We start from the raw sequence: 19,399 nt of genomic DNA, 5'->3' as shown, positions 1-19,399 counted from the left end.
AAGAAAAAATATTAAAAGCAGCAAGGGAAAACAACAAATAACAAACAAGGGAATCCCCATAAGGTTAACAGCTGATCTTTAAGCAGAAACTCTGCAAGCCAGAAGGGAGTGGCAGGACATATTTGAAGAGATGAAAAGGAAAAACCTACAACCAAGATTACTATGCCCAGCAAGGATCTCATTCATATACAATGGAGAAATTAAAATCTTTCCACACAAGCAAAAGCCTAGGGAATTCAGCACCACCAAACCAGCTTTACAACAAATGCTAAAGGAACTCCTTTAGGAAGGAAACACAAGAGGAGGAAAATAACAAACCCATAACAATTAAGAAAATGGTAATAGACACATACATATCGATAATTACCTTAAATGTAAATGGATTAAATGCTCCAGCCAAAAGACACAGACTAGCTGAATGGATACAAAAAGAAGACCAATATATATGCTGTCTACAGGAGACCCACTTCAGACCTAGGGATACATACAGACTGAAAGTGAGGGGATGGAAAAGATATTCCATGCAAATGGAAATCAAAAGAGAGCTGGAGTAGCAATTCTTATATTAGACAAAATAGACTTTAAAATAAAGACTATTAGAAGAGACAAAGAAGGACACTACATAATGATAAAGGGATCGATCCAAGAAGAAGATATAACAATTATAAACATTTATGCACCCAACATAGGAGCACCTCAATACATAAGGCAAATACTAACAGTCATAAAAGGGGAAATCGACAGTAACACACTCATAGTAGGGGACTTTAACACCCCACTTTCACCAATGGACAGATCATCCAAAATGAAAATAAATAAGGAAACACAAGCTTTAAATGATACATTAAACAAGATGGACTTCATTGATATTTATAGGACATTCCATCCAAAAACAACAGAATACACATTTTCTCAAGTGCTCATGGAACATTTTCCAGGATAGATCATATCTTGGGTCACAAATCAAGCCTTGGTAAATTTAAGAAAATTGAAATTGTATCAGTATCTTTTCCGACCACAATGCTATGAGACTAGACATCAATTACAGGAAAAGATCTGTAAAAAATACAAACACATGGAGGCTAAACAATACACTACTCAATAACGAAGTGATCACTGAAGAAATCAAAGAGGAAATTAAAAAATACCTAGAAACAAATGACAGTGGAGACACGATGACCCAAAACCTATGGGACGCAGCAAAAGCAGTTCTAAGGGGGAAGTTTATAGCAATACAATCCCACCTTAAGAAACAGGAAACATCTTGAGTAAACAACCTGACCCTGCACCTAAAGCAATTAGAGAAAGAAGAACAAAAAACCCCCAAAGTTAGCAGAAGGAAAGAAATCATAAAGATCAGATCAGAAATAAATGAAAAAGAAATGAAGGAAATGATAGCAAAGATCAATAAAAGTAAAAGCTGGTTCTCTGAGAAGATAAATAAAATTGATAAACCATTAGCCAGACTCATCAAGAAAAAAAGGGAGAAGACTCAAATCAATAGAATTAGAAATGAAAAAGGAGAAGTAACAACTGACACTGTGGAAATACAAAAGATCATGAGAGATTACTACAAGCAACACTATGCCAATAAAATGGACAACCTGGAAGGAATAGACAAATTCTTAGAAATTCACAACCTGCCAAGACTGACTCAGGAAGAAATAGAAAATATGAATAGACCAATCACAAGCACTGAAATTGAAACTGTGATTAAAACTCTTCCAACAAACAAAACCCCAGGACCAGATGGCTTCACAGGCGAATTCTATCAAACATTTAGAGAAGAGCTAACACCTATCCTTCTCAAACTCTTCCAAAATATAGCAGAGGGAGGAACACTCCCAAACTTATTCTACGAGGCCACCATCACCCTGATACCAAAACAAGATTAAGATGTCACAAAGAAAGAAAACTACTGGCCAATATCACTGATGAACATAGATGCAAAAATCCTTAACAAAATACTAGCAAACAGAATCCAACAGCACATTAAAAGGATCATACAACACGATCAAGTGGGGTTTTTCCCAGGAATGCAAGGATTCATCAATATATGTAAATCAATCAATGTGATACACCATATTAACAAACTGAAGGATAAAAACCATATGATCATCTCAATAGATGCAGAAAACGCTTTCAACAAAATTCAGCACCCATTTATGTTAAAAAAACTCTCCAGAAAGTAGGCATAGAGGGAACTTACTTCAACATAATAGAGGCCATATATGACAAACCCACAGACAACATCATTCTCAATGGTGAAAAACTGAAACCATTTCCTCTATAATGAGGCAGAAGACAAGGATGCCCATTCTCACCAACATTATACAACATAGTTTTATAATTTTTAGCCACAGCAATCAGAGAAGAAAAAGATAAAAGAAATCCAAACCAGAAAAGAAATAAAGCTGTCACTGTTTGAAGATGACATGATACTATACATAGAGAATCCTAAAGATGCTACCAGAAAACTACTAGAGGTAATACATGAATTTGATAAAGTAGCACAATACAAAATTAATGCACAGAAATCTCTTGCATTCCTATACATTAATGATGAAAAATCTGAAAGAGAAATGAATGAAATATTCCCATTTACCACTGCAACAAAAAGAATAACATACCTAGGAATATACCTAGCTAAGGAGACAAAAGACCTGTATGCAGAAAACAATAAGGCGCCAATGAAAGAAATTAAAGATGATACAAACAGATGTAGAGATATACCATGTACTTGGACTGGAAGAATCAACATTGTGAAAATGACTGTACTACCCAAAGCAATCTACAGATTCAATGCAATCCTTAACAAACTACCAATGGCATTTTTCACAGAACTAGAACAAAAAATTGCACAAATTGTATGGAAACACAAAAGACCCTGAACAGCCAAAGCAATCTTGAAAAGAAAAATGGAGTTGGCGGAAACACGTCCCTGACTTCAGACAATACTACAAAGCTACAGTAATCGAGACAGTATGATACTGGCACAAAAGCAGAAATATAAATCAATGCAACAGGATAGAAAGCCCAGAGATAAACCCATGCACATGTGGTCACCTTATCTTTGATAAAGGAGGCAAGAATATACGATGGAGAAAAGACAACCTCTTCAAAAAGTAGTGCTGGGAAACTGGTCAGCTACATGTAAAAGAATGACATTAGAACACTCCCTAACACCATACACAAAATAAACTCAAAATGGATTAAAAACCTAAATGTAAGACCAGACACTATCATACTCTTAGAGGAAGACATAGGCAGAACACTCTATGACATAAATTAGAGCAAGATCCTTTTTGACCCACCTCCTAGAGGAATTGAAATAAAAACAAAAATAAACAAATGGGACCTAATGGAACTTAAAAGCTTTTGTACAGCAAAGGAAACCAGAAACAAGACAAAAAGAGAAACCTCAGAATGGGAGAAAATACTTGCAAATGAAGCAACTGACAAAGGATTAATCTCCAAAATTTACAAGCAGCCCATGCAGCTCGATATCAAAAAAAACAAACAAACAAAAAAAAACAACCCAATCAAAAAATGGGCAGAAGACCTAAATAGACATTTCTCCAAAGAAGATATACAGATTGCCAACAGACTCATGAAAGAATGCTCAACATCACTAATCATTAGAGAAATGAAAATCAAAACTACAATGAGGTATCATCTCACACCAGTCAGAATGGCCATCATCAAAAAATCTGCAAACAATAAATGCTGGAGAGGGTGTGGAGAAAAGGGCACCCTCTTGCAGTGTTGGTGGGAATGTAAATTGATACAGCCACTATGGAGAACAGTAGGGACGCTATTTAAAAAACTAAAAATAGAACTACCATAGGAGCCAGCAATCCCTCTCCTGGGCATATACCCTAAGAAAACCATAATTCAAAAAGATACATGTACCACAATGTTCATTGCAGCACTATTTACAGTAGCCAAGACATGGAAGCAACCTAAGTGTCCATCGACAGATGAATGGATAAAGAAGATGTGACATATATATACAGTGGAATATTACTTAGCCATAAAAAGAAACGAAATTGAGTTATTTGTAGTGAGGTTGATGGACCTAGGGTCTGTCATACAGAGGGAAGTAAGTCAGAAAGAGAAAAACAAATACTGTAGGCTAACACATATATATGGAATCTAAAACAAACATGGTTCTGAAGAACCTAGGGGCAGAACAGGAATAAAGATGCAGACGTAGAGAATGGACTTTAGGACACGGGGAGGGAGAAGGGTAAGCCGGGACGAAGTGAGTGAGTGGCATGGACATATATATACTACCCAATGTAAAATAGATAGCTAGTGGGAAGCTGCCACATAGCACAGGGATATCAGCTTGGTGCTTTGTGACCTCCTAGAGGGGTGGGATAGGGAGTTGCACCCCTCTAGGGTATTGTGGGAGGGAGATGCAAGAGGGAGGAGATATTGGGATATATGTATACTTATAGCTGATTCACTTTGTTATAGAGTAGAAACTAACACAACATTTAAAGCAATTATACTCCAATAAAGATGTTTAAAAAATATTATAAGGGTGAATAGGAAAAAATAATACAAGTTGTGTCCATCTACTGACACTGACCAGAGCACTGATAAGTTATCCATGATACTAGAAATGATGTACAGACAGGAAAAATGGACTACCATACCACAATAGTATCTTATGTGATGAAGCAAAGTAAAATGTAGTCTCACCAAAATAATAAATTTATATTTAACAGAAAAATAATATCTTACACTTCTTCAGTTCTTAAATTTTAAACTTAAATTAAACTTAAATAGAATTAAGAATTCATTTAATTATACCAGTTATATCAGCCACATTTCACATGCTCAATAGCCACATTTGGCAAGTGGTTACCATATTGTATAGCATAGCTCTAGATCATTTTGTGAGTTCTCCATCCAACGTACAGATTTTCCAAAGCAGTGCCTTTACTTCCATCCTCAATGTCAATGTTTTAATCCTACCTGTCTATGAGACTGTTGCTATTGTCTTCTATTCAGTCCCCTGTCCCCTACTGTCAACCACATGACTGTTAAGGGTAAGATCTTTAAAAACCAAATATTCCAGATAAACAATAGTTCTTACTGTATAGCACCGGGAACTATATTCAATATATTGTAATAAATTATAATGGAAAAGAATAGGAAAAAGTTATTCAGATGTATATATACATCAGAAGCTAACACAACACTGTAAATCAACTATAATTCAATTAAAAAACAAATATTACTTTCATACTCTTTTCACTTAAAAAACATTCTTTTCACTTAAAATCCAGTCTTTCAATATCCTTCTGAAGACATTCAAACCCCTTTGAGATACAGTGCCACTTGCCTCTTTAACATTTCCATCAATATTCATAGAAGATGGTAAATAAAAACTTTTTGAAAGAATGAATGCATAAGTGAATAATCAATAATCTGCTGTTGGTTCATTAAAAATGTCACGTTTTTACCATTTTGACCTATTAACTTTTCAATGGAAAGAAGTTCTCTTAACTTCTAATTCATTGTCACTATTGAAGATGCAAAGGAAGTATGTTTTCTTCAAAATATGATATATACTACCTCTTGGGAAGTAAATACCTATGCTCCACATTACCTTCTGCCTTTTTATAGTATTATTTAAATTATGCTAATTTAAATATTTGCCATTTCATAAGTTTTGGGAGCATGGCATCTGTGTTAATCTTTCTATTCTGAAAGTTTCCCATCAGACATAGAACAGAGCAGATGCACAGCAAAGCTTAATTGACTATGCAACTATGGATTTTAAATACTTAAACTTCTTTTATGCAGCAGATGAGAACAATTTGCAGTAGTAAGAATAGTATAATGGAAGATTTTTCCATCATAGAAGACTTTAGATCCAGTGTGCCTTAGAAAATAATTGGTACAGAATGCTGTCAATTTCTGTTGAGGTATAACATTAAATGGAATAATTTTAAAATAGGCTCTAATAAAAATATAATCAGGGCTTCCCTAGTGGTGCAGTGGTTGAGAGTCCGCCTGCCGATGCAGGAGACGCGGGTTCGTGCCCCGGTCTGGGAAGATCCCACATGCCGTGGAGCGGCTGGGTCCGTGAGCCATGGCCGCTGAGCCTGTGCGTCCGGAGCCTGTGCTCCGCAACGGGAGAGGTCACAACAGTGAGAGGCCCATGTACCGCAAAAATAATAATAATAATAATAATCATTGTAGATTTTGTGCATCTTAAAAAAGAAATGACATCAGTTAAAAGGGGGTTACATACCTTTCAAACCAATATTTGAAATTGTATTTTTAAGTTGCTGACCTTGCTATGTAATGCTATATAATTCAGTAGAATTAGAACTTAATTTGCAGATCTAAAGCCACCCAAAGATCCATTATGTAATTAAACCAAAATTTGATAGTAGTTGAATAAATATAACATCAAGGTAGATATGGATGATTTATACAGAAGTGGTTAATTTATCATGTTTTGTAATTTATATAATCCAATAGGTTTTGCTATTTCTCCCCTTCCATTTGCGATTACTCTGGTCCCCAAGTGTGTGATGATGTGCATATGTGAGAAATAAACTGGCTAGGCATGTAGGCTTTACTTCAGATTCCTTGAATTTGCAAGATAATTAATACCTCTACATTTTTATTTTTTACCTGTAAAGTTATCTCCTAGGTTGAGGTGAGGATTAAATACGATAATTTGTGTCAGGCAAAAACGTTTGGTAATACAGTACATCAGTGTGAGGAAGGAAGGTCAGATGGGTAAGGAGATGGGTATGCTATTATGAAATACTTTTACAGTGTAGTTTTAAGTGGAATCAGTTGAAAAAATACAAATAGGAAAGCACTGATTTCTATTAGAAAGACTGATTCCCCTCCTAGCACATGCTTTTAATTATGGAGGTTAACATATGGTCTTTCATCATTAAATGGTTTCACCTTGAGCTTGAGTGTTTCAACTTATAAAATAGCAAGAAAGTCCAGATGAAGCACAGATTAACAGTTTCAAGTAAAGGATTTATTTTATTTTATAAAAAGGAAACTGCCTAAGCGTTCCTGTTCTTGGAAAAATTCCATTAATTTAGCTTTCTCAAGTTCTTGACTCTCTAAATCTACCCAGTTCAACTATTAGTAGTTCCATCTAATGAAAACAAAGCAAAATTGCAGACACAAGATTCCCTAATAAAACCATCTCATCTATGAATACTGTGATAATATTTTAATGCCTGAATTTATGCTAGTATAAGGATCAATATGGCTAACTGTTGTGTTTCTTTAGCTGGTCTGGCTAATGAAAATTGTAGAGATTGACAATACTTTGTGCCAAATGATGTCTCCTCTCATATATAATAGCAATAATAACACCAAATACATGGTTTACTTCTATAAGCTTATTTAATCATAATAGCAAAATTGTGATGTATGTATTATCTTGCCATTTTATAAATAAGGAAGCTGGAGCACAGAGATTAAATAAGTTACCTGGGTCCACAGCTAGTAAATGGTAGAAACAGGATTTCAGCCCGTATATTCTAGCTTCTAAAGTCCATAGTCTTAACTATTATCTACCGATAAGAAAATTTTGCAGTTGTTACAATTTTAAGAAGATTTTTCCATTCTAAGACTGGCATAATACACTGAAAGGATCTTACTCTGAAGTTGCTGGTACCATATATGTGTTGCCAATGAAGGATTAGTTCAACAACCCCATATCATCTGTCATATTAAATTAATATGGTTAATTTGGAAATATTGGGCTAGTGTTTCTTTTGGTCTAGAATGCTATAAAGTCTATAAGCACAAAGAATGAATGATTAGGTTTAGGCTTTATGTATTTCAGAAGCACTGAGTCCTAATTTTGAGAAAAGCTAGCTTAGCTGATTCAGTCTCACAAACTAAATACTTACTGAAGTATACAGCTTTACAAAAGAATCTCATCATAACCCATAATTAATAATTGTAATGATATATATTTTTATTCATTGAGTTCAAGAAATATATTTTCTTTACTAATAAGGTTGTTTCAGTTTTAAAGAAGAAGATTCAGTTATTTGATCTAGGGCACAGGTCAGAAAAGAATGAGCAACACAGAGGATTTTGTGAATCATATCACCGAAATCATAACTTAACAGTTTCCTAACTGTAAATTTAACTTGGCATCTGTGTCTCTGGTGGTTGAGGATTTAGTAGGATATCAATTAACTTCAAGTACGTGGAGAGGCAGCCAGAAAGCATGATTCTATGCTTGACAATCATCAATCTCTCATAAACTAAAATGATCTTTCCTGATGTAATTTCTTATAATGAAATGGCTATACTGCCCTTCTGTGAGAGGTTATTTGACAAATGACTTACTTTCTCCTTCACAACATTTTATCTTTATACTTTATACATTCAAAATGTTTCTTTCCATAAAAAGTTCTAAGCTACATAGGACAGTAGGTACAAATCTGATGCTGTCTGGGATCAACTATGTGAACATCAGCAGATCTCTTAACCTCTATTACTTAGACTTTCTGGACCTCATTTGCCTCCTCTATAAAATGAAGAAGTTGAACCAGATTATTATGTATGTATAGTGATTGGATATATTCTACAAACTGACCTAACTGATGGAACTAAACCATATTCTCTCCACAGATTAAGACTTTTAGGGGGAAGGGTTTTGCATATGGAAAATTAAGTTAAAAGGATAGTGATGATAACAAAGATAGGATAATCAGAAAAAGCAGCTGGTTATTGGGAAAAGGGAGAACTTTATTTTTAGAGCTTGCGTTTGAGATGTTAGTAAGACATTTTTTATTGACATCCAATAAACATTAGAAAAAGTATATTTAGACTTTGAGAAAAATACAGTAATTAGTACCATCTATCATATATGTTATATGCTTCAAAGCTCTTTAAACATATTAGTTCTTTTAATCCTCACAGCAACCCTGCATTTGGGAGGCTTCTGTATAACCATTATTTTTTAACATACCTGAATAGGAGAGAGCGTAAAGAGAGAGAGAGAAAAAAAAAAAAAAAAGGTTGGGGAGGTAAAATGTCAATGATAGAACCTTGAGATCATTCTTTTTTAAAAGTAGAAAGTAAGTGATGACCTAATGAAAGAGACAGAGACAAACAATTGATAGAGTTTGGAAGAGAGCCATAAGGGTTGACTGGTAGGGAATACAAGTGTTCTCAAACAGGAGGGGAAGATGTACAACACTGAAGAGATTAAAGGGTAAAGGAAAAAGAGCTCTTAGAAGGATTATTGGATTTGGCCATTCATAAATAACCTTTTAATGAGCTGTCTCAGTAGATAGGTAGAGGCATAAATCAATTTACAAGGAATTGAGGAGATAGTAGGTGATGAGAAAACAGAGACACACATACACAATTTTCCTAATGAGCTTATGATGTTATTGAAGGAGTGAATACGGCTAGCTTTGCTGGAGCCCTCGTAGTTAGAATTTAGCTTAAATATTTACATAATATTACTTACAAAATAGAACACAAGAAGAAGCAAACAGTAACAAATCCATAATACCTATTTGTACATGAGAATTTATTTACCACCTATAGAATATGGAGAAAATATAAGCATCTATGATGATGGATATAAGTCAATGAATGAGTAAATAAAGAAAATAGCAATGTAAAAGTTATTTGTCTATGTAAAAATGAAACAATTATGGGTATTTTAACTGGAGGACGTGGATGTGTTTACCTGGGGATAAGGCAGGCTTCATCTGGCCCTCCACTTGGAGGTCTAGAGATTTTCTTTATTCATTATGCACAGGAGACAAAAAGGCTTTGAGTAAGTAAATACCACCAAGATTAAGGCTGACAAAAGAATTCCAATCTATTAATTCACACTGAAAATGAGGAGTGTCATGAAGATCAAAAACTGCTGCTTTTCTGTGGTAATCCATTAACATCTATATTTGAGTTTTTATTATTTGCCAGGAGCTATGCTAGGCATGAATATAGAATGGTGACCAAAGTATACTCTTGTGAAGGTTGCTATAGTGCAGCTCTCTTTGCGGAAAAGCTCCACAGCAAAGAAAGACTTGTTTTAGTGAAAATAGAAAGTAACTAAAGAAATTTAGATAACATAGCATCTCATTTGGCTCTGGACCCAGAAATTTTGTTGCAGATATTCTCTTTACATCAAGTGGAAATGCAAGCATGGTAATGCTTCTTTGCTTCTTTTTAAATTATTTCTATTTTGGTCAATACCTTTATTTTCTCTTTAGATCAGAAATGCCCTTGTTTATACAAAAACTATAGAATACAGCTCTAGTTGTTAAGAATTATCCCCATGCTGCCTAACTGAAAGAAATTCTTAAGTCTACTCTTTTATTGCTTCAGCCTTAAAAAAAAAAAAAAAAATTAGGGGCTTCCCTGGTGGCGCAGTGGTTGAGAGTCCGCCTGCCGATGCAGGGAACACGGGTTCGTGCCCCAGTCCGGGAAGATCCCACATGCCGCGGAGCAGCTAGGCCTGTAAGCCATGGCCGCTGAGCCTGCGCATCTGGAGCCTGTGCTCCGCAACGGGAGAGGCCACAACAGTGAGAGGCCCGTGTACTGCAAAAAAAAATAAAATAAAAAAAATGCTATATATACCTTTTCAGACCCTAGTTTTTATACATATGTTTCTGTGTGTCTATATATATATATATATACACACACACACACACACACACACACACACACATATATATATATATATATATATATATATATATATATATATATATATATATATATATATATATATATATATATATATATATATATATATATATATACACAGTAAGCTTATGTAGCTTAGCAAGACCTAAAACCACATTGCCTGACTCCTGGTTCATTGTTTTGTCCACTATGCTATGCTTTATGAAAATTATTTGTTCTTAGTAAACTATTATTGGCACTTTACATTTTTTCAAATTCATTGAATGGTGTATGTCTCTTTAATATTCTTACTTACCTCCTTAACATTCAAGTTAAAAATTACATCCTATATAAAGTCTATGTCACTTCCCTAGATAAAATTAGTGTTACTTCTTCATGCTTCACAGCATCTGTCCACAAATCTATCACAGACCTTATCACGTGTCTGTTTTGCTATGATACTGTGTATGACAAGAGTGTACATTTTATGTTATGTTAATCTTTGAGTATCAGAATTGGACACAATTCTTTAAAATGATAGGTGTCTAATAAATATTTGCAGACTAGAATTAATAGGTCTCTTCTAGATTTGTGCTTCTGTTATGCATCACATTTTTCTTATATTTCTAGCATCTGCTTTTCCCCTTATTTTGAAGTTTGACACTTTTACCATATACAGTTCTTGCCACCACTACATCTTATCCTTGAGATTTATCAGGTGATGACAACGGTTAGTAGGATCATATCTTGCAAGCTGTTATATTAATCAGGAACATAATTCAACACAATTAATTTAAAACAGCATGATATCCTCTAAGTAATCCTCTCACTAATACTGAGCTTCAAACCCCTATTAATCATCATTATTTTACACTGTCTCTCTAAAAAAAAAAAGCATGCATTCACTGTATACAATGCTAGATCTTAAGCAGATACTTTCCTTCCTCATTTATCAATTTTGAAGATAAACTTTAAAAAGGTTTTTGTTGTTGTTGCCCTTGCACTTAACAATTTTTAAATCTGTGGATTATCCTAAATTTTAGTCTATGATATTGATCATACAGCTTGTACCACCTTTGTTTTTCCCCTTGAAATGTTCTTATCCCCCCATTTGCAAAGTAAAGTTCCCTCTGAAATTATTTAGTTTTCTTTTTCCTAACTATTATAATGATTTATTATTACAATTTCCAGATTTTTAAAATTTTGGGCGTCTTACCTCTATTTCATCTTTTCAATTAATGAATATATTACATATTGTTTTGTAGTTTATAAGTGCTTTCATACATCATTTAGTCTGATAGACATTATGATTCACATTTTATTCATGAAAAAACAAGACATATTGTTAAGAAATTTGCCATAGTTTGTGTAGCTCTCAAATGACAGAGGTGTAATTCAATTCCACATCTTATGTGATAACCTATAAATTTTCTATTATGAAATTCTGACTCTGGTTTCAGGTTTTGGAAGCACATCATCTTCTAGCATTAATATTATGTAAATAATTATTCTATTAGTGTGGGTATATATATATACACACAGTATATATTATATACCAATACACACACATATGTATATATACACAGAGAGAGAGAGAGGGAGAGAGAGATGTGTGTATACATATAACAATACTCAGCATTCCTTTCATAGTTTTTGGGATGGAATATAAAGAAAGCTTCTTTTATTGCTTTATGAGATCACTAAGGAAGTACATTTTCAGCAATGTATTAAGTGATCTTCATTGACTCAGATTGAAAATCCCAGCATGTCCAGGCAATTTATGCTCACCATTAGTAACATAAACTTCATTAGGGCAGTAACTTGTTTTGTTTTAATTTTATAACAAAGTATATATATATATATATATATATATATATATATATATATATATATAACTTTATATATAAAAGTATTATATATATATATATAACTTCTTTTTTTAAGGGAGCAAAAGGTTGTCAGCTTGTTTCTTTGGCTTATAATCTGCAATAGGAAAACACTTTCTTAATTCTATTGTGCTCTGACAACCAGTATTATGCCACATACAACAGAAGATGTATATTAAGGCTTGGTAAATCCCAATCCTTGAATTAAGTCATAGACAGAGAGAGAGAAAGACATATCCTCCCTTCAAGGAATTTAAAGCTAAATTCTCTTGTGAACAGATGAAACGTCTATAGTTCATCAATATGAATAAGGTTAGGTTATTCATGTTTTTTTATACATTTAAGGAATATAAACATGTTAAACATATGTTTAATTTATGAACTCATGTTAACGTTTAATTTATAAATATTAACATAACATTGTTATGTTAACAAAAACATAATGTTTATTTATTTATTTTTTGGCTGCATTGGGTCTTCACTGCTGCGTGCAGGCTTTCTCTAGTTGAGCTGAGGGGGGGCTACTCTTCGTTGAGGTTCATGGGTTTCTCATTGTGGTGGCTTCTCTTGTTGCAGAGCACGGGCTCTAGGCATGTGGGCTTCAGTAGTTGTGGCTCGCAGGCTCCAGAGCGCAGGCTCTGTAGTTGCGGCACATGGGCTTAGTGGCTCCGCAGCATGTGAGATCTTCCCAGACCAGGGCTCGAACCCATGTCCCCTGCACTGGCAGGCAGATTCTTAACCACTGCGCCACCAGGGAAGTTTGTTACATATGTTAATGTATGTTTAGTTTATTAACTTTAACATATAAACATGTTTATCCATTGTGTGTTTATTACAATGTTTTAAACAAGTTTAGTTTTTACTATGTATTAGACATACTTTAAAACAAATTCAGTTTTAGAGTATGTCTAGTTTATCATGATTGCTATATATTAAGCCATGGTAATAGTAACACATTATTTTATACTATATTATGTATTCATTTATTTTAAACAAACTATTTATATGTGTTGATCCTTCATTTTTATCATTATTCATATGGTATAAAAATATGGCTGTAGATTTTAAATATAGAGCATATTTCTTAAACCTATGTTTTTAAATTTTGGAAGAAATATGTTATATTCATTTTAGAAATTCTACAAGGTATATTTTTCATTAAGAAATTTTTCTAAAGTAACATTTCAAGGAAGTAGTTATTAATGTTTCAAATCCATATAATTATTTCATTAAGTTGGCTTTGGGAATCATTTTGGTGGTTGAGTTTTTATAGTCCATTTTGCTTGAAATTAAAACTTTACATGTGAATAGATCATAAGGCATTACTTGATCATGCATGAAACATCAACCACAACTGTAACTACTCTGGTTCACATCTCTGTATGGGAGCCAACGTGGTTCTATCATTCAGAGATGGGAAATCTCTCCAATCTCAACCACACACAAATGTTTGCAGAGGGGAAATATAGCTTGATTGGTGAGATGAACCTTTTATCATAATTTCAACAGAAGTATTTACTTTTGCAGTTGCCACAGATAAATTTAAAACAGCTGTTACTGGGTAGTTCAGAAGAATTTTACACAACATTAATACAAAAATTGCTTTCCCTTTAGAATTTCATAATCATAGGAAGCAATCATGTTTTATTATTACCTTTTTCCTTTCTATACCCTCTGAAAGAAGAAGGGGGAGAATGGGAATATTCCAAACCTCAACCTGGTGCTTTTGCCAGATTTTATATATATAGTTTCCTTTCCCCTGCCCCCGGATTCTTTATTTATTTGAAATATTTTTTTTTAGAACTAAGGCTTTTTTAATTTAGATCCAAAAGATCCCCCATAAGATGATACCATAGAAACAGAAAGTAAATATAATTTAAAATATTAGATTTTGCTATTTTTACATGAGTGTTCTCCGTTACTTTAGTGATATCTTTAAGAGAAGATTTTCAGAAATAGAGCTATCAAAATTAGTCTCTGGTTGTTTCATTATTCATCATTTTTGTAATACAAAAAAGTTTTTCATTAGTTAAAATTTTAAAAAATACGATGAATCCTAGAGAAAAAGCAACGCTAAAGTGGACACAGCTGTGGGTTTATTAAATCCAATTCATTCCTAATTTAGTAAGAACTCCCACTGATGCTAAAGATAGTTTTGCCTGAGTAAGGACTGCAAAATTGGTCTTTATATTCAGAGGGTGCAACTGTGTTTAATGCTTGGATAGTTATTCTATTCTGCCTTGAAGTCATTAGTGCACCTGGTTTATAACTTAATGTTCAGAACCAAAACATGTTCCCTGAAAATAAGCTATAAAAAATCAATCAGCTACTTAAAAGGTATACTTTACTATGGCACATGTTGTTGATTTGTTTTTAATAAATCATCTGCTGGCAAGATAAAAAGTTTAACTCTTTGTACTAATATCTCACAGTTCCTCTCTAAAGTTATCTACTTATATTTCAGTATCAGTAATGGATGTATGCATTTGGGAGATGTCAAAGCTCTTTAGAGTTAAGATGAAAATTTTCTGGCTTTGAAGAATACCATCACATTTCCTTCAAGCTCCACTATCAAAGAGAAAAAGGATGATGATGATAATGAATAAGATTAGGCCAGTAGTTTATACTTAAATTAATGCATATGCTCACTAGAGTATTAGGTCCAGGGACATTATGTCCTCACTATCTAACTTGCAATATTTACAGAAGGTACAGATATATTATTGAGTAGCTTTGAGCAATTTCTCCTGGCTTTACAAGAATCCATGTTTTAAAGAAAATAGAAATCAAGTACTTGTATGTATGTATGCATTTTACCTTGAAGTATAATGTATTGATATTTTGGCAAGAGCTTCTTGTAGCTTTAGAGACCGTTCTCTCAATTTCCAAGAGTCAAATGCAAAGTAATGTCATCTTACTTTGATGGTTCATTTTATGTGTTAACTTTGTTGACAAGAACTAATAATCCTGTATCATGAAAAAACTGTCAAATCTGAAAATTAAGGTAAAGGACTAGTTGTCACTCAAAAGATGTTATGAAGTGATAATCAAAGCCACAAAGAGCAATCTGTCTGAAGCAAAGATGATCATCTTTTCTAATGGTCAAAGATGTGTATAGTGAAATAACCTGACTTTAATGGTATTTACATATATAACAAAGTTTTTCTTACTGCTGCCTTAACTAACTTTAACCAGATTTGAAAAATCAATTTAAAGCTTTTTTTTTTCTTTCTCTTCTATCTTTTTTAAATCTGTGTAAATAATTTGAAGGTAATGATTATTTGTAGGACCTTCTTGCCTTTTACTTTTTTCCTTAGATACTACAGTTGACCCTTGAACAACGTGAGGGGGAGCGGTGCCAACCCCTCCCTGCAGGTTAAGTCAAAAAATCTGCATGTAGGGCTTCCCTGGTGGCGCAGTGGTTGAGAGTCCGCCTGCCGATGCAGGGGACACGGGTTCGTGCCCCAGTCCGGGAAGATCCCACATGTCGTGGAGCGGCTGGGCCCGTGAGTCATGGCCGCTGAGCCTGCGCATCTGGAGCCTGTGCTCTGCAACGGGAGAGGCCACAACAGTGAGAGGCCCGCGTACCGCAAAAAAAAAAAAAAAAAAAAAAATTGCATGTAACTTTACAGTGGGCCCACCTTGTCTGCAGTTCCGCATCTCTGGATTCAACCAACCTGGATCATTTAGTGCTATAGTATTTATTGAAAATAATCCAAATGTAAGTGGACCCATGCAGTTCAAACCCCTGTTGTTCAATAGTCAACTGTATATGCATTATCTTATATCTTGTATTTCTGTGTACTGATTAGTACTTCCAAACACATTTAAGAAAAAAAAAAGTGCTGCTGCTTCTTTGCACTGACCCCTTCCCTGTGCTCTCAAATGGTATTAGATGCTTCAGAAAGCCAATTTTATTATTGTATCCAGTGACTTCTCCATCTCTATAAAATAATGTTCAAATAATCCAGGCATTCACAACTCTCTGCAAGGTCTTGAACCTACATTTTCACAAATCTATTTCACTCCTGTATATGAAAACTCACTTTTAGAGACAGTGGGCTACTCACCTACAATTAGTTGTGAACTTTGCTTTGTTCACTTAGCCCATGCTAGAATCCCTCCCTTCTTATTTACCCATTCATACATATCAAGTATTCAGGTTGTTTCTCATATTCTAACTTGCTAGATGATGCCTTCTGGAACTGACCTCTTCCCAGTGAAACAACTATCAGAAAACCAATTTCTTGTCCAAGCCCTATCATTGCTACTTAAATGACCTCAGCAAAATAATGCATCTCTGACTCTCTATCTGTAAAATAGATTTCAAATAAGTCCTGAGTTTTTTCCACCTTAAAATTCAGCATGTCATGATGCTAAACATCCCTCCCTAAGGTCTTAGGGACTTATGCCTATAGCTCTGAGCAAGCAGTGGAGAACACTCAAACTAAGCTCTCTCTTTGTTTGCTAAAACTAATACAACTACCTTTAAATGTTACTTTACTAAGTCATTGAATACATGTTAAGTACTAATAAACATAATTCACTGAAATGCCACTAATGGATACTATTCCTGACACCTCCTATGTGTCAGGCATGGATCAGGAAATTTACAATTCATTTTCTTTAAGCCCCATCCCTCACCATTTTGAAAATATTAGAGCCAGTTAAAGAAGCAGTAATGAAACTTAGAGAGGTTACATCATATTCTAACAGTCCCAAGCAATTCATGTTGGAGCCTATTACAAAGCAAGTTCTATAGATTTCAAAGCATATATTCTTTCTTCCATGTTACAATGAACTCAAGTTCTATATTTTATAACAACCACCACAACCACAAATGAGAGCTGACTCTGGATCCCAACAATATGTGAGGTGCTGTGCTAAATGTCCCTGTGAAATAGAGTGTTATTATATTTCTTTCTTTACTTGACAAAATTGAGAATTAGAGAACTTACTGTTTCTAAGTACTGTCGGTGCAGAGCGAAGCCATTTTCCCACGAGGATCTGATACCAAAAAATTTCCTTCTCACCTGTATACTATAGTGCTTATCTTTCCTCCAAGAGCCATTACATACCTTAATCTAGGATTCATATACCAGCCATTTTATTTTTCTTTTCCTACTGGAAGTAGAAATGCTATGGACTTGTATACTTGTGGATTAAAGGGTTTAGGGACAAAACAAAATACTTTTTCTAAATTGGTGCCATGCCTTTTCTGCTGTGTAATTTGGGGTCAGTTTTCTATCCTCCCTGAAAGCCAATTTCCATGTTTTTGAATCAATACTGTAATGGTTTCTGGGAGGACTAAATGAGAAGATATAAGTGTAAATGTTTCACAAAATGAGACACAAAATAAATTTTTTATTTTCCTTTTGTGAAAAATGGTTTTCTGGATTATGTTCCACAAACTGCCAAGATTTCTAGATCAATTACTCTTACTGAGTTACTCACTGTATGAGAATGAGACCTAGGTTTCTTTCCATTTTTTTAAAGTTTAGAATGTGAAAATTTTCCTGGTGTTTATAGACAATTATTTCTCTACAGCCCATAGAACATAAATATGTATTTTGACTCTCCAGGAGAGGGCTGTAGTATGCTGATATTTTTCTACTGGAGTATAATTGATGTATATTACATTAGTTTCAAGTGTACAGCATAACAATTGACATTTGTATGCACTGCAAAATGATCACCACACGAAGCCTATTTATCATCTCTCATGTTACAAATTTATAACACATTTTTTCTTGTGATTTAAACTTTTAAGATTTAATTTCTTAGCAACTTTCAAACTTACAATACAATATTATTGACTTTAACCCCCATGTTGTACAATAAATCCTCATTACTTATTTCATGACTGGAAGTTTGTACCTCTTGATCACCTCACCCATTTTGCCAACTCTCCAAACCCCAACCCCTCTGGCAACCACCAATCTGTTCTCTGTATCTATGAGTTTTGTTTTGTTTCATCCTCTGTTTTATTTTTTAGATTCCACATTTAAGTGAGATCATACTGTTTGTCTTTGTCTCTCTGACTTATTTCACTCAGCCTAATACCCTCAAGGTCAATCAATGTTGCAAATGACAAGATTTCCTTCTTTTTTATGGCTGAGTAGTATTCCATCGTGTGTGTGTGTGTGTGTGTGTGTGTGTGTCTATCTCACGTCATTTTTATCCATTCATTCATCTGTGGACACTTAGGTTGCTTCCATGTCTTGGCCATTATAAATAGTGCTGCAGTGAACATAGGGATGCATATATCTTTTTGAATTCGTGTTTTTGGTTTTCTTTGGGTTGCTGGATCATATGGCAGTTCTATTTTTAACTTTTTGAGGAAACACCATACTACTTTCCTTAGTGGCTGCACCAGTTTACATTCTAATCAACAGTGCACAAATGTTCCCTTATCTCCACACTCTCACCAAAGCTTGTTATTTCTTGTTTTTTTGTTTATTTGTTTTTTTTTTTGAGAATTGCCATTCTCAGGAGGTGTGAGGTGATATCTCATTGTGGTTCTGGTTTGCATTTCCTTGACGATTAATCATGTTGAGCATCTTTTTATGTGCCTATTGACCATCTGCATGTCTTCTTTGGAATCAGATCTTCTGCTTATTTTTTAATCAGATTGCAATTAGGGAGCATGATAGCTCCAGCTTTGTTCTTTCTCAAGATTGCTTTGGCTATTAGGGATCTTTTGTGGTTCTATGTAAATTTTAAGATTGTCTGTTGCATTTCCATGAAAAATGCCATGAGAATTTTGACAGGGATTGCATTGAATATGTAGATAGCTTTGGGAAATATGGACAATATTTAAACAATATTAATTCTTCCAATTTATGAGCATG

General features: G+C 34.2%; 1 protein-coding gene across 3 annotated transcripts in view; it reads left to right on the top strand.

Moving 5' to 3' along the window:
* Nucleotides 1-19,399, top strand: part of CSMD3 (CUB and Sushi multiple domains 3) — a gene marked incomplete at both ends in the record, with an annotated part of 1,095,706 nt that overhangs the window by 25,214 nt on the left and 1,051,093 nt on the right. The gene's annotated exons all lie outside the window — the stretch shown is intronic.

This window comes from Mesoplodon bidens (assembly GCF_964165515.1).
Source record: "Mesoplodon bidens genome assembly, chromosome: 16".
Classification (NCBI taxonomy): Eukaryota; Metazoa; Chordata; class Mammalia; order Artiodactyla; family Ziphiidae; genus Mesoplodon; species Mesoplodon bidens.
The sequence above is the reverse complement of the archived record's forward strand: the minus strand, read 5'-3'. Positions and strand labels throughout refer to the sequence as shown.